This window comes from Etheostoma spectabile, unplaced genomic scaffold (assembly GCF_008692095.1).
Source record: "Etheostoma spectabile isolate EspeVRDwgs_2016 unplaced genomic scaffold, UIUC_Espe_1.0 scaffold00569457, whole genome shotgun sequence".
Classification (NCBI taxonomy): Eukaryota; Metazoa; Chordata; class Actinopteri; order Perciformes; family Percidae; genus Etheostoma; species Etheostoma spectabile.
The window spans coordinates 1-13,125 of NW_022605140.1; the positions used below are offsets into that span (position 1 = coordinate 1).

General features: G+C 41.5%; 4 pseudogenes; all 4 read left to right on the forward strand.

Moving 5' to 3' along the window:
- The first annotated feature begins 15 nt into the window (after positions 1-15).
- On the forward strand, positions 16-2,371 carry LOC116685017 (protocadherin beta-16-like; annotated as a pseudogene).
- An 805-nt stretch (positions 2,372-3,176) lies between these two features.
- On the forward strand, positions 3,177-6,227 carry LOC116685013 (protocadherin gamma-A4-like; annotated as a pseudogene).
- Positions 6,112-8,984, forward strand: LOC116685016 (protocadherin gamma-A7-like; annotated as a pseudogene).
- A 306-nt stretch (positions 8,985-9,290) lies between these two features.
- Positions 9,291-11,954, forward strand: LOC116685015 (protocadherin gamma-A11-like; annotated as a pseudogene).
- Positions 11,955-13,125: the final 1,171 nt, after the last annotated feature.

A 13,125-nucleotide genomic window follows, 5' to 3' on the forward strand; every position in this document is an offset into this window, starting at 1 on the left:
TTCTTTTTTTTCAGTCATATTGTCAGTGGTCAAATACGTTATTCAATCCCAGAGGAGATGAAGAAGGGATCCATTATTGGTAATGTTGCATCAGACCTTGGAATAGATATACAGAGGCTCCGTTCCGGTCGGGCCGTTCGTGACCGGAGAAAGCATCCAGTATACAGAGCTGAAGACGGACAAAGGGACGCTGGTAGTGAATGAGAGATTAGACCGAGAACAACTTTGTGGAGATGTAACGCCGTGTAGCTTCAGCTTTGATTTGATTTTAGAAAACCCGATGGAACTACATCACGTTACGGTTGAAGTATTGGACATTAATGACAATTCACCTTATTTTCATCAGCACGAGACGCAATTGACAATTGGAGAAATCAGCAGCACCAGAGCGCGTTTTGTTTTGCCAACAGCCAATGATCTGATGTAGGAATAAACGGGCTTCAGGGACTATAATTTATCTCCAAACAAAACATTTTATTTTAAAAAAGCATTTAAATTGACGGAAGAGAACTACGCGGAGATGGTACTTGAGAAGCCATTGGATAGAGAGCGATATCCAGTCTGTCCGTAAAGCTGATAGCAGTGGACGGTGGAACACCACAGAAATCTAGTACAGTGAATATAGATATCACTGTCTTAGATATTAACGATAATTCCTGTTTTCAATCAGTCAGTCTATAAGGCCAATGTCATGGAAAATGCCTCAAAAGGTACCTACATTATAACTGTGAATGCATCTGACGCAGATAGCGGATCAAATGGTTTGATTTATTATTCAATTTCCAAAATGCAAGGCAGTATTGACAGTTATTCGAAATTAACCAACCACTGGTGTGATATTTCTTTCAGGGCAGGTTGACTATGAAAAGCCAGAAATATGAAATACGCATTGAAGCAACCGACCAAGGAGCTTTAACAGACTCGAGTAAAGTCATAGTTGAGGTGATTGATGTGAATGATAATCCACCTGTCATTATGTATGTAATGTCATTCACTAGTCCTGTGTCAGAAGATTCCCCTTCTGGTACAACTATTGGCATCATAAATGTAAAAGACTTGGATTCAGGTGATAATGGACAAGTAAACTGTAGAATAGAACTAAATGCACCTTTCAAGATTAAATCTAATTTAAGAAATTACTACACCTTGGTAACAGATACTGCATTAGATCGTGAAACTGTGTCAGAATATAACATCACTGTTGTTGCGACAGATGCAGGAATGCCTCCTCTCTCAACAAAACGAACCTTTCATTTAAAGGTCTCTGATGTGAACGATAATGCTCCAGGGTTTTCCCGAAATATTTACAATGGGTAATCGTGGAAAATAACTCTCCGGGTGTTTCTCTTTTAACCGTAAGAGCGCAAGATCCTGATGAAAACCAAAACGCCCGTATTTCTTATATTCTGGAAGATACTAATATCGGTGGATCTCCAGTTTCTGGATATGTTTCTATAAATGCAGAAACAGGAGTGATACACGCAGTGCGCTCATTTGATTATGAACAAATCAAACAGCTGGTTTTCGTTGTCAAAGCGCAGGATGGAGGCTCTCCTCCACTCAGTAGCAATGGACTGTGTGAAAATACTGATCCAGGACAGAACGACAACCCTCCTCAGGTGTCTGTACCCAGTCCGACTGGTGGCTCTCTGGTGGCTGAAATGGTTCCTCGTTCAGCAGATGTGGGCTATCTGGTCACTAAAGTGGTGGCTGTTGATGGGGACTCTGGACAGAATGCTGGCTCCCTATAAACTGCAGAAAGCCACAGACAGGGCTCTGTTTGAAGTGGGCTCACAGAATGGAGAAATAAGAACTATCCGCCAATCACTGATAAAGATGCTGTGAAACAAAGACTGACTGTTATAGTGGAGGACAACGGGCAGCCCTCTCGTTCAGCTACAGTCATTGTTAACGTGGCGGTGGCGGACAGCTTCCTGAAGTGCTGTCTGAGTTCACTGACTTTACACATGACAAGGAGTACAATGACAACCTGACTTTTTACTTAGTGTGGCTTTGGCTGTAGTTTCCTTCCTCTTCATCACGTGTTTAGTGGTTATTATCAGTCAGAAAATCTACAGATGGAGACAGTCTCGAATCCTGTATCACTCCAATCTCCCTGTGATCCATATTATCCACCACGTTACTCAGACACTTTGGGGACAGGGACTCTCCAACACGTGTACAATTACGAGGTGTGCAGGCGACTGACTCCAGAAAGAGTGACTGTAAGTTCGGCAGAGCTGGTAGTCAGAACGTGCTGATAATGGACCCCAGTTCTACAGGGACGATGCAGCGGATTCAGAGTGAAAAGAACATCCTGGATGAACCAGACTCTCCTCTAGAGGTCAGTTTTCTTTTATTCCCTGACTGAAATATACAATTTATGGTGCTGTGTGCAACAGGCAAAGTCATGTCTTATTTGCAACTGGGTCCAGGTTTTTCGAGAAACAAGTGCTTGGTTTCTATCAGCCCACAGTTCGAATAGCTCCTCTTAAATTAGTGCTGTGTTTTGAAAATTTCCACTATCCTCATACATTTATGATTCGATACATTTATTTTACCATGTATCAAGACAACTACTACAACTACTACTATTACTACTACTACTACTATTATAATAATAATAATAATAATAATAATAATAATGTTTTTTTTAATTTCTTCTTGTTACTGTCTTGTTACATAATGTAACGCATGCTGATTGATCACTCTTCCAGCCTTTGCAAATTGAAGTGCCCTACCCAGTCCAATTAATTAAATACATTATTATTATTGCTAGCATATGTTAAGTAATCGTCATTGTATTACAGACCTCCGTATTTGTCTTTATTATTTGCTTTGGGTTCCTTATTCACTATGTATTTCTAAACCATCTGGTGTTCAAGTTTTGGACTCTAAGTGACGCTGTTGAACAAGAATATAATGCGTAATCTCTGGGTTTAGTTCAGGAGCCTTCATTGTAAGATCTCATTGATGTAGGCATAGAAGGATCATCAGGAAACGTGTACATCAACAAAGATACTTGTTGTTATTCTAGTGACTTTATTTCTCTTTTCTAATATATGAACAAATTACATCGAAAGCGTGGATGCTATTGGATATAAGTCGGAGGATCTCTGTTATTTCTGTCTCGGAAATTTCGCTTTCTGACATGGCGTATCAGCGACCACCTGCAAATGGCGTTTGCATTTCGGACATCAGCGGGTAATGGTTCTTTTCTTGCTCTACTTTTGGATATCGTCGCTTCTCAGATCCGCTACTCTATACCAGAGGAGATGAAGAAGGGCTCTCTTATCGGTAAGGTAGCACGGACCTTGGTTTGGATCTGAAAAGGCTCCGTTCTGGGCGGGCCCGTATCGTGACGGAGAAAACATTCACTACACCGAGCTGAAGACAGACAAAGGGATTCTAGTCGTGAATGAGAATAGACCGGAGCAGCTTTGTGGATACGTAACGCATGCAGCTTCAGCTTTGAAATACTTTTTGAAAACCCTATGGAGCTACACCACATAACAATTGAAGTGTTAGATGTGAATGATCATCCTCGGTTTTCAAGAAATCAATATCATGTTAGACATAAGCGAGTCAGCTAATCTTGGGGCGCGATTTGTGCTGGACAGCGCAGAGGATGCTGATGTCGGTGTCAATGGCCTGCAAAATTATGTTTAACTTCAAATGATCATTTCGTTTTAAAGCAGCATGTTAATCCAGACGGGAGTAAGTACGCTGAGCTGGTGCGCAGAAGCAATTAGACAGAGAGGAGGTTCCCCATCTCTCTTTGAAGCTTATAGCGGTAGATGGTGGGAATCCACAAAAATCTGGCACCGTAAATATTGACATAAAGGTTTTAGATGCCAATGACAATGCTCCCGTTTTCAACCAGTCAGTGTATAAAGCTACGGTGATGGAAAACGCTGCAACAGGCACTATATTGTTACTGTCAATGCTACAGACGCGGATAGTGGATCGAATGGTTACATAACAATTCAATTCAAACGTGAGGAGCAATATAGTGATTTGTGTCCATAGATGAAAAATCTGGTGTGTTGTCTGTTTCGGGCCCAATCGATTTTGAAAAGGATACAAAATATGAGCTAAGAATCGATGCAAAGATCAGGAGGTTTAACAGTTCAAGTAAGTGATATGAAGTAAGTGATGTAAATGACAACGCCCCAACTGTAAGCGTCATGTCATTCACTAGTCATGTGTCAGAGGACTTCCTCCTGGTACAACTATTGGCATTTAAATGTAAAAGACCTGATTCGGGTGAAAATGGACAAGTGACATGTAAAATAGAACAAAATGCACCTTTCAAGATAAAATCCAGTTTAAGAAATTACTATAACTTGGTAACAGATACTGCATTAGATCGTGAAACTGTGTCAGAATATAACATCACTGTTGTTGCGACAGATGCAGGAATGCCTCCTCTCTCAACAAAACGAACCTTTCATTTAAAGGTCTCTGATGTGAACGAGAATGCTCCAGGGTTTCCACAAGGTGTTTACAATGCGTTTATTGCAGGAATAACTTCTCCAGGCGCTTTTATACTAAATGTTAGGATAAAGATCCTGATGAAAACCAAAATGCCCGTGTGTCGTATTTTCTCGAGGATTCTGATCTTGACGGATCTCCAGTCTCTCAGGTGTGTCAGTTAATGCAGAAAGCGGGGTCATACACGCAGTGCGATTATTGATTATGAGCAAATTAAACAGCTGGTTTCATCGTCAAAGCGCAGGATGGAGGCTCTCCACCACTCAGTAGCAATGTGACTGTTAAAAATACTGATTCAGGACCAGAACGATAACCATCCTCAAGTTCTGTACCCAGTCCAGACTGGTGGCTCTCTGGTGGCGGAAATGGTCCTCGTTCAGCAGATGTGGGCTATCTGGTCACTAAAGTGGTGGCTGTTGATGTGGACTCTGGACAGAATGCTGGCTCTCCTATAAACTGCAGAAAGCCACAGACAGGGCGCTGTTTGAAGTGGGCTTACAGAATGGAGAAATAAGAACTATCCGCCAAGTCACTGATAAAGATGCTGTGAAACAAAGACTGACTGTTATAGTGGAGGACAACGGGCAGCCCTCTCGTTCAGCTACAGTCATTGTTAACGTGGCGGTGGCGGACAGCTTCCCTGAAGTGCTGTCTGAGTTCACTGACTTTACACACGACAAGGAGTACAATGACAACCTGACTTTTTATTTAGTGTTGGCTTGGCTGTGTTTCCTTCTCTTCATCACGTGTTAGTGGTTATCATATCAGTGAAAATCTCAGATGGAGACAGTCTCGCATCCTGTATCACTCCAATCCCCTGTGATTCATATTATCCACCACGGTACTCAGAACTTGGGGACAGGGACATCCAACACGTGTACAATACGAGGTGTGCAGGACGACTGACTCCAGAAAGAGTGACTGTAGTTCGGCAGAGTGGTAGTCAGAACGTGTGATAATGGACCCCAGTTTACAGGGGACGATGCAGCGGATACAGAGTGAGAAGATCATCCTGGATGAACCAGACTCTCCTCTAGAGGTCAGTTCAATTTGTAGATCAGTCTGTATTCAGTTTAATTACAATAATACTGAAATGCTTCAATCTATATCGTCCTCTTCAGCAAAATGGACAGCGTTTCATGTTGCTGAACACAATAACATATCCTTATTTCTCAGTTAGTTATAGGCAGACATATCTTTTTCGTTTTTAAAGTTCTTGCATTGCGTGAGTGGTCTCCAGTTTTTTACTGTGAATTCACTTGTGCTTGTTAAAATACGTGTTTTTTATGTTCCTAAAATTATTATAGTGAAAGGCAAAGATGCTCTTTTCACAGTTCGTATTCAACATATCTTCCCCGAAGCGTGATGAAGTTGTACTTGCTTTTTGTTCATTTCTATGACATGTTGTTGACGGTGTTAAACGTATTCACACGTTTACATATTTTTATATTTAGTTGAATAAGTACAGCTTTGTACTAAAAGTCATGGTGAGGGAAGTGTGTACTTTGATGTTAGTGTCTTTTTGCGGAATTTTCTGTTTATTTGTTTTAGATTATTTTGTTTATCCACTAATCAAATTTAATCAACCACTTAATCTTTCCAAACATGTTTTTATATTGTGTTTCTAATTTTGAACTCTAAGGGACGCTGTTGGTCAATCCAACACATTCTCTATATAATTATCTCACACTCCCCTCCCTAACCACCGTGTCTTTTGACAGAAAAGGAGGTAGTCTGCAATGTGGGCTGTCATTCGATGAAAACAGAGACGTATCAATATCTCAGTTCAAATATATACAGCAAACTGAAAAGTCAACATCAATTTTCTTTAGAGGTACGTTCAGTGTTTCTTGGAACACGTATCGTGCTTGGATTTTTGAGCTATTTTGTTTTGCTATGGCATGTGGAATAACTCCGTACTCCCTCTGCGTAAAATGGCGCTTTGGCTGCGGACAGAATTGGAAGCTTCTGTTCTTTGTTATTTATCTTAACCACATGGTTAGCGGACATATCCGTTATTCAATCCCAGAGGAGATGAAGAAAGGCTCCCTAATCGGTAATGTAGCACAGGACCTTGGTTTGGATCTGAAAAGGCTTCGTTTGGTCGGGCCGTATCGGGACGGAGACAGCACCCAGTATACTGAGCTGAAATCAGACAAAGGGATTTAGTCGTGATAGAGAGAATAGACGGGAGCAGCTTTGTGGAGACGTTACCCCGTGTAGTTTCACCTTTGATGTGATTCTAGAAAACCCAATGGAGTTACATCAGGTAACAGTTGAAATAACAGACATAAACGATCATTTGCCCACGTTCAAAAGAAATATAATCAAATTTGAAATCAGCGAAATAGCAAATACTGGCGCTCGATTTCCAGTGACAAGTGCAGAAGACCCAGATGTTGGTGTCAATGGACTCAGAGAATATGTTTTGACCGAGAATGAGAATTTTGTTCTGAAACAAAACTTGAATGTAGATGGGAAGAAATATGCAGAGATGGTGCTTCAGAAGCCATTAGACAGAGAGACGAATCCTAATCTATCTCTAAAGCTCATAGCTGTAGACGGTGGGACTCCGCGGAGATCTGGTACAGTAAACATAGATATCACTGTTCTTGATGTCAATGATAATGCGCCTGTTTTTAATCAGTCGGTGTACAAAGCTGCAGTAATGGAAAACTCTCCCAGAGATACTTACGTTACCACTGTTAATGCTAGTGACGCAGATTTCGGGTCAAATAGTATTGTAACGTATTATTTGTCAGACCTCAGCAATAGCCTTAGTGATTTGTTTACAGTAGACGACAAAGCTGGTGTCGTTATAATAAAAGGTTCCGTTGATTATGAAAAAGATAAAAAGTACGAACTTAGAATCGATGCAAAAGATCAGGGAGGTTTGACAGATTCGTAAAGTCATAGTTGATGTAACTGATGTGAATGACAACTACAACTATAAGCGTCATGTCATCACTAGTCCTGTGTCAGAAGATTCCCCTTCTGGTACAACTATTGGCATGATAAATTAAAAGACTGGGATTCAGGTGATAATGGACAAGTAAACTGTAGAATTGAACAAAATGCACCTTTCAAAATTAAATCTAATTTAAGAAATTACTACACCTTGTAACAGATACTGCATTAGATCGTGAAACTGTGTCAGAATATAACATCACTGTTGTTGCGACAGATGCAGGAGCGGCCTCCTCTCTCAACAAAACGAACCTTTCATTTAAAGGTCTCTGATGGGAACGATAATGCTCAGGGTTTTCCCAAAATATTTACAATGGGTAATCGTGGAAAATAACTCTCCGGGGTTTCTGTTTAACCGTAAGAGCGCAGATCCTGATGAAAACCAAAACGCCCGTATATCTTATATTCTCGAAGATGCTAATATCGGTGGATCTCCAGTTTCTGAATATGTTTCTATAAATGCAGAAACAGGAGTGATACACGCAGTGCGTCATTTGATTATGAACAAATCAAACAGCTGGTTTTCGTCGTCAAAGCGCAGGATGGAGGCTCTCTCCACTTAGTAGCAATGTGACTGTGAAAATACTGATCCAGGACCAGAACGACAACCCTCTCAGGTTCTGTACCCAGTCCAGAACTGGTGGCTCTCTGGTGGCTGAAATGGTTCCTCGTTCAAGATGTGGGCTATCTGGTCACTAAAGTGGTGGCTGTTGATGTGGACTCTGGACAGATGCCTGGCTCTCCTATAAAACTGCAGAAAGCCACAGACAGGGCGCTGTTTGAAGTGGGCTTACAGAATGGAGAAATAAGAACTATCCGCAAGTCACTGATAAAGATGCTGTGAAACAAGACTGACTGTTATAGTGGAGGACAACGGGCAGCCCTCTCGTTCAGCTACAGTCAGTCATTGTTAACGTGGCGGTGGCGGACAGCTTCCCTGAAGTGCTGTCTGAGTTCACTGACTTTACACCGACAAGGAATACAATGACAACCTGACTTTTACTTAGTTTGGCTTTGGCTGTAGTTCCTTCTCTTCATCACGTGTTAGTGGTATTATATCAGTGAAAATCTAAAGATGGAGACAGTCTCGCATCCTGTATCACTCCAATCTCCCTGTGATTCATATATCCACACGTTACTCAGACACTTTGGGGACAGGGACTCTCCAACACGTGTACAATTACGAGGTGTGCAGGACGACTGACTCCAGAAAGAGTGACTGTAAGTTCGGCAGAGCTGGTAGTCAGAACGTGCTGATAATGGACCCCAGTTCTACAGGGACGATGCAGCGGTTACAGAGTGAAAAGAACATCCTGGATGAACCAGACTCTCCTCTAGAGGTGAGGTGCAATGCTCCAAGTCTTTACTTCTTTGAACATTGTTTCTCTGAGATTCGTTGTATATTGCAATAGGTAGCTGGCTACAGTTTAACCGAAAACAAGTGCTCTCGATTCCTTTCAGCACCACAATGTGGACAGCTACTTTTTTTTTCTTAAAATGCTTTCTGTCTTGAAAACTTTCCAATTCCCTCATAAGCTCTGTTCAGATATGTTACCGTCTGAAGACAAATTCTAAGAATACTATTACTAATAATGTTATTACTTTCATTATTATTAATATTATTAATATTAATAATATTAATCTTATTTTCAATGCATCCTAATTGGTCACGTTTCTAAACATTTGAGATACAAAGTGCCCTACAGAAATCATGAGATGAAACCATTTGTTTTGTCAAGTTATTCGTGATATCACGCAGATCAATATGTATCCATAAACTTTGAAATCAACAATAATATTGTTCTTAATAAAATTCACTTCCCATACATTACCGTGGAGGGGCTCTGAGCGCCGCTGTTGATACATCGCTGACTAACTGACTAAGTAAGCAGTGCAGCGGTCCACCCCTTTAATTCCCTTCAGTGTTTTTCTGCTTGGAGAGAAGACGGTCTGGCCCGTGATGGTTTAAGTGAAGCGTTTCTTGTGGACTTCCCTCTGCTTAAAAACCCTTACCTTTTCAATTCATGAATTTCATCACATCAGTTTTTAATTGAAGATATAACTGCGTCTGTTCCTCTGGATTTACGATGGCGTGTTTGTGGATACCCGATCGCAGAGGCCGATGGCAGCCTCTTTTCGTCATTCTTTGTCTTTTCAAGCTGAGCTCAGTTACTGGACAGGCTCGGTATTCCGTACCAGAGGAACAGGCAGAAGGGTCTTTTGTTGGAAACATTGCTAGTGATTTGGGCTTGGATGTGGCGAGGCTCATATCAGGTAAAGCTCGAATTATTACAAAAGGAAGCCGACAATATGTTGATTTAAACCGAGACAAAGGCATCCTTGTTATTAAAGAACGAATTGACCGAGAAGAGCTGTGTGGAAAGACGACGCCCTGTAGCTTCAATTTCGAGGTAATTTTAGAAAATCCAATCCAGCTTTATCGGGTAACGGTGGAAGTAATAGACATAAACGATAACAGTCCGTCGTTCCCGAAAGATGAAATTAATTTAAAAATTGTTGAAAATGCTGCATCAGGGACTCGCTTCTCCTTGGAGAGTGCAGACGACCCTGATGTTGGTATCAATGATATTCAAAAATACACACTTAGACCCTCCGATTATTTCAAATTAGAAGTACAGAGCCAGTCTCAGGGGGGGAAGTTTATCGAAATGGTTTTACAATCCCCGTTAGACCGAGAGAAAGAGGAGACTCACACACTCGTGCTGATTGCTTCAGATGGAGGGGAGCCACACAGATCAGGGACAGTGCGAATTCATATCACTGTGCTAGATGCTAACGATAATGCGCCAGTTTGCAGCCAGCCTGTTTATAAAGCAGATGTCCAGGAGAATTCTCCTGAAGGAACACTGGTAACCACTGTTAGTGCAAGTGACGCAGATAAAGGAGTCAATGGCGAGGTGACATTTTCTATAGCTCATGTTGCCAGAGAGGCAAAGCAGCTTTTTGATGTAAATGTTAAAACTGGAGAGATTAAAGTTGCAGGTAAACTAGATTTTGAGAAATCTAAAACTCATCAGTTAAACGTTAAGGCGAGTGACCACGGGGGATATTCAGATACGTGCAAAGTTGTTATCCAAATAATTGACGAGAATGACAACGTCCCTACAATACAGCTGATGTCATTTTCTAACTCGATATCTGAGGATTCTCCTCCAGGTACAACTATAGCTGTCATCAACGCTGATGACGAAGACTCTGGTGGTAACGGTGTTGTCAAATGCTCCATTAACTCTGACATACCTTTCAAAATCGAGTCTTCATTAACAGGATATTATACTATAGTCACCGAAGACGTCTTGGACAGAGAAAGTATTTCTGAGTATAACATCACCATAACCGTCTCCGACCAAGGCTCTCCGCCTCTGACTAGCAGTAAAAACATCAATGTAAAAGTGTCTGACGTTAATGACAGCCCACCCAGATTTGACCAATCAGAATATAGTAAGACTGTACCAGAGAACAACTCACCTGGATTTTCTATATTTACTCTCAGTGCTACGATGCAGACTGGGGCCAAAACTCTCGTGTTTCTTATTTTCTGGAAGAGAAAGAGATTAATGGGGTAGCGGTGTCTTCATTAGTGTCAGTAAATTCAGAAAATGGTGTCGTTCATGCAGTGAGGTCGTTTGATTATGAGCAAATCAAGTGGTTTGAATTTAACGTAACTGCTCGTGACGCTGGATCCCCTCCTCTGAGTTCAGTGGCTACAGTTAGAATACTGATTCAGGACCAGAACGACAACCCTCCTCAGGTTCTGTACCCAGTCCAGACTGGTGGCTCTCTGGTGGCTGAAATGGTTCCTCGTTCAGCAGATGTGGGCTATCTGGTCACTAAAGTGGTGGCTGTTGATGTGGACTCTGGACAGAATGCCTGGCTCTCCTATAAACTGCAGAGAAAGCACAGACAGGGCGCTGTTTGAAGGGGCTTACAGAATGGGAAATAAGAACTATCCGCCAAGTACTGATAAAGATGCTGTGAAACAAAGACTGACTGTTATAGTGGAGGACAACGGGCAGCCCTCTCGTTCAGCACAGTCATTGTAACGTGGGCGGGTGGCGGGACAGCTTCCCTGAAGTGCTGTGGAGTTCACTGACTTTACACACGAAGGAGTACAATGACAACCTAACTTTTTATTAGTGTTGGCTTGCTGTAGTTTCCTTCCTCTTCATCACGGTTAGTGGTTATTATATCAGTGAAAATCTACAGATGGGACAGTCTCGCATCCTGTATCACTCCAATCTGCCTGTGATTCCATATTATCCACCACGTTACTCAGAACTTTGGGGACAGGGACTCTCCAACACGTGTACAATTACGAGGTGTGTAGGACGACTGACTCCAGAAAGAGTGACTGTAAGTTCGGCAGAGCTGGTAGTCAGAACGTGCTGATAATGGACCCCAGTTCTACAGGGACGATGCAGCGGATACAGAGTGAAAAGAACATCCTGGATGAACCAGACTCTCCTCTAGAGGTGAGGTGCAATGCGCAAAGTCTTTACTTATTGAAAATTGTTTCTCTAGATTAAGTGTATATTGCAATAGGTAGCTGGCTACAGTTTAACCGAAAACAAGTGCTCTCGATTCCTTTCAGCACCACAATGTGGACAGCTACTTTTTTTTTCTTAAAATGCTTTCTGTCTTGAAAATTTCCCAATTCCCTCATAAGCTCTGTTCAGAGATGTTACCGTCTGAAGACAAATTCTAAGAATACTATTACTAATAATGTTATTACTTTCATTATTATTATATTATTAAATTAATTTATTTCAATGCATCCTAATTGGTCCGTTTCTAAACATTTGAGAACAAAGTGCCCTACAGAAATTATGAGGTGAAATATTTGTTTTGTCAAGTTATTCGGATATCACGCAGATCAATATGTATCCAAAACTTGAACTCAAATAATATTGTTCTTAATAAATTCACTTTCCATACATTACCGTGGAGGGGCTATGAGCGCCGTGTGATACATCGCTGATTAAATGACTAAGTAAGCAGTGCAGCGGTCCACCCCTTTAATTCCTTTCAGTGTTTTTCTGCTTGGAGAGAAGACGGTCTGGCCCGTGATGGTTTAAAGTGAAGCGTTTCTTGTCGACTTCTTTTGCTTAAAAACCCTTACCTTTTCAATTCATGAATTTCATCACATCAGTTTTTAATTGAAAGATATTACTGCGTCTGTTCCTCTGGATTTATGATGGCGTGTTTGTGGATACACGATCGCAGAGGCCGATGGCAGCCTCTGTTCGTCATTCTTTGTCTTTTCAAGCTGAGCTCAGTTACTGGACAGGCTCGGTATTCCGTACCAGAGGAACAGGCAGAAGGGTCTTTTGTTGGAAACATTGCTAGTGATTTGGGCTTGGATGGTGCGAGGCTCATATCAGGTAAAGCTCGAATTATTACAAAAGGAAGCCGACAGTATGTTGATTTAAACCGAGACAAAGGCATCCTTGTTATTAAAGAGCGAATCGACCGAGAAGAGCTGTGTGGAAAGACGACGCCCTGTAGCTTCAGTTTCGAGGTAATTTTAGAAAATCCAATCCAGCTTTATCGGGTAACGGTGGAAGTAATAGACATAAACGATAACAGTCCGTCAGTCCCAAAAGATGAAATCCATTTGAAGATTGTTGAAAGTATTGCATCAGG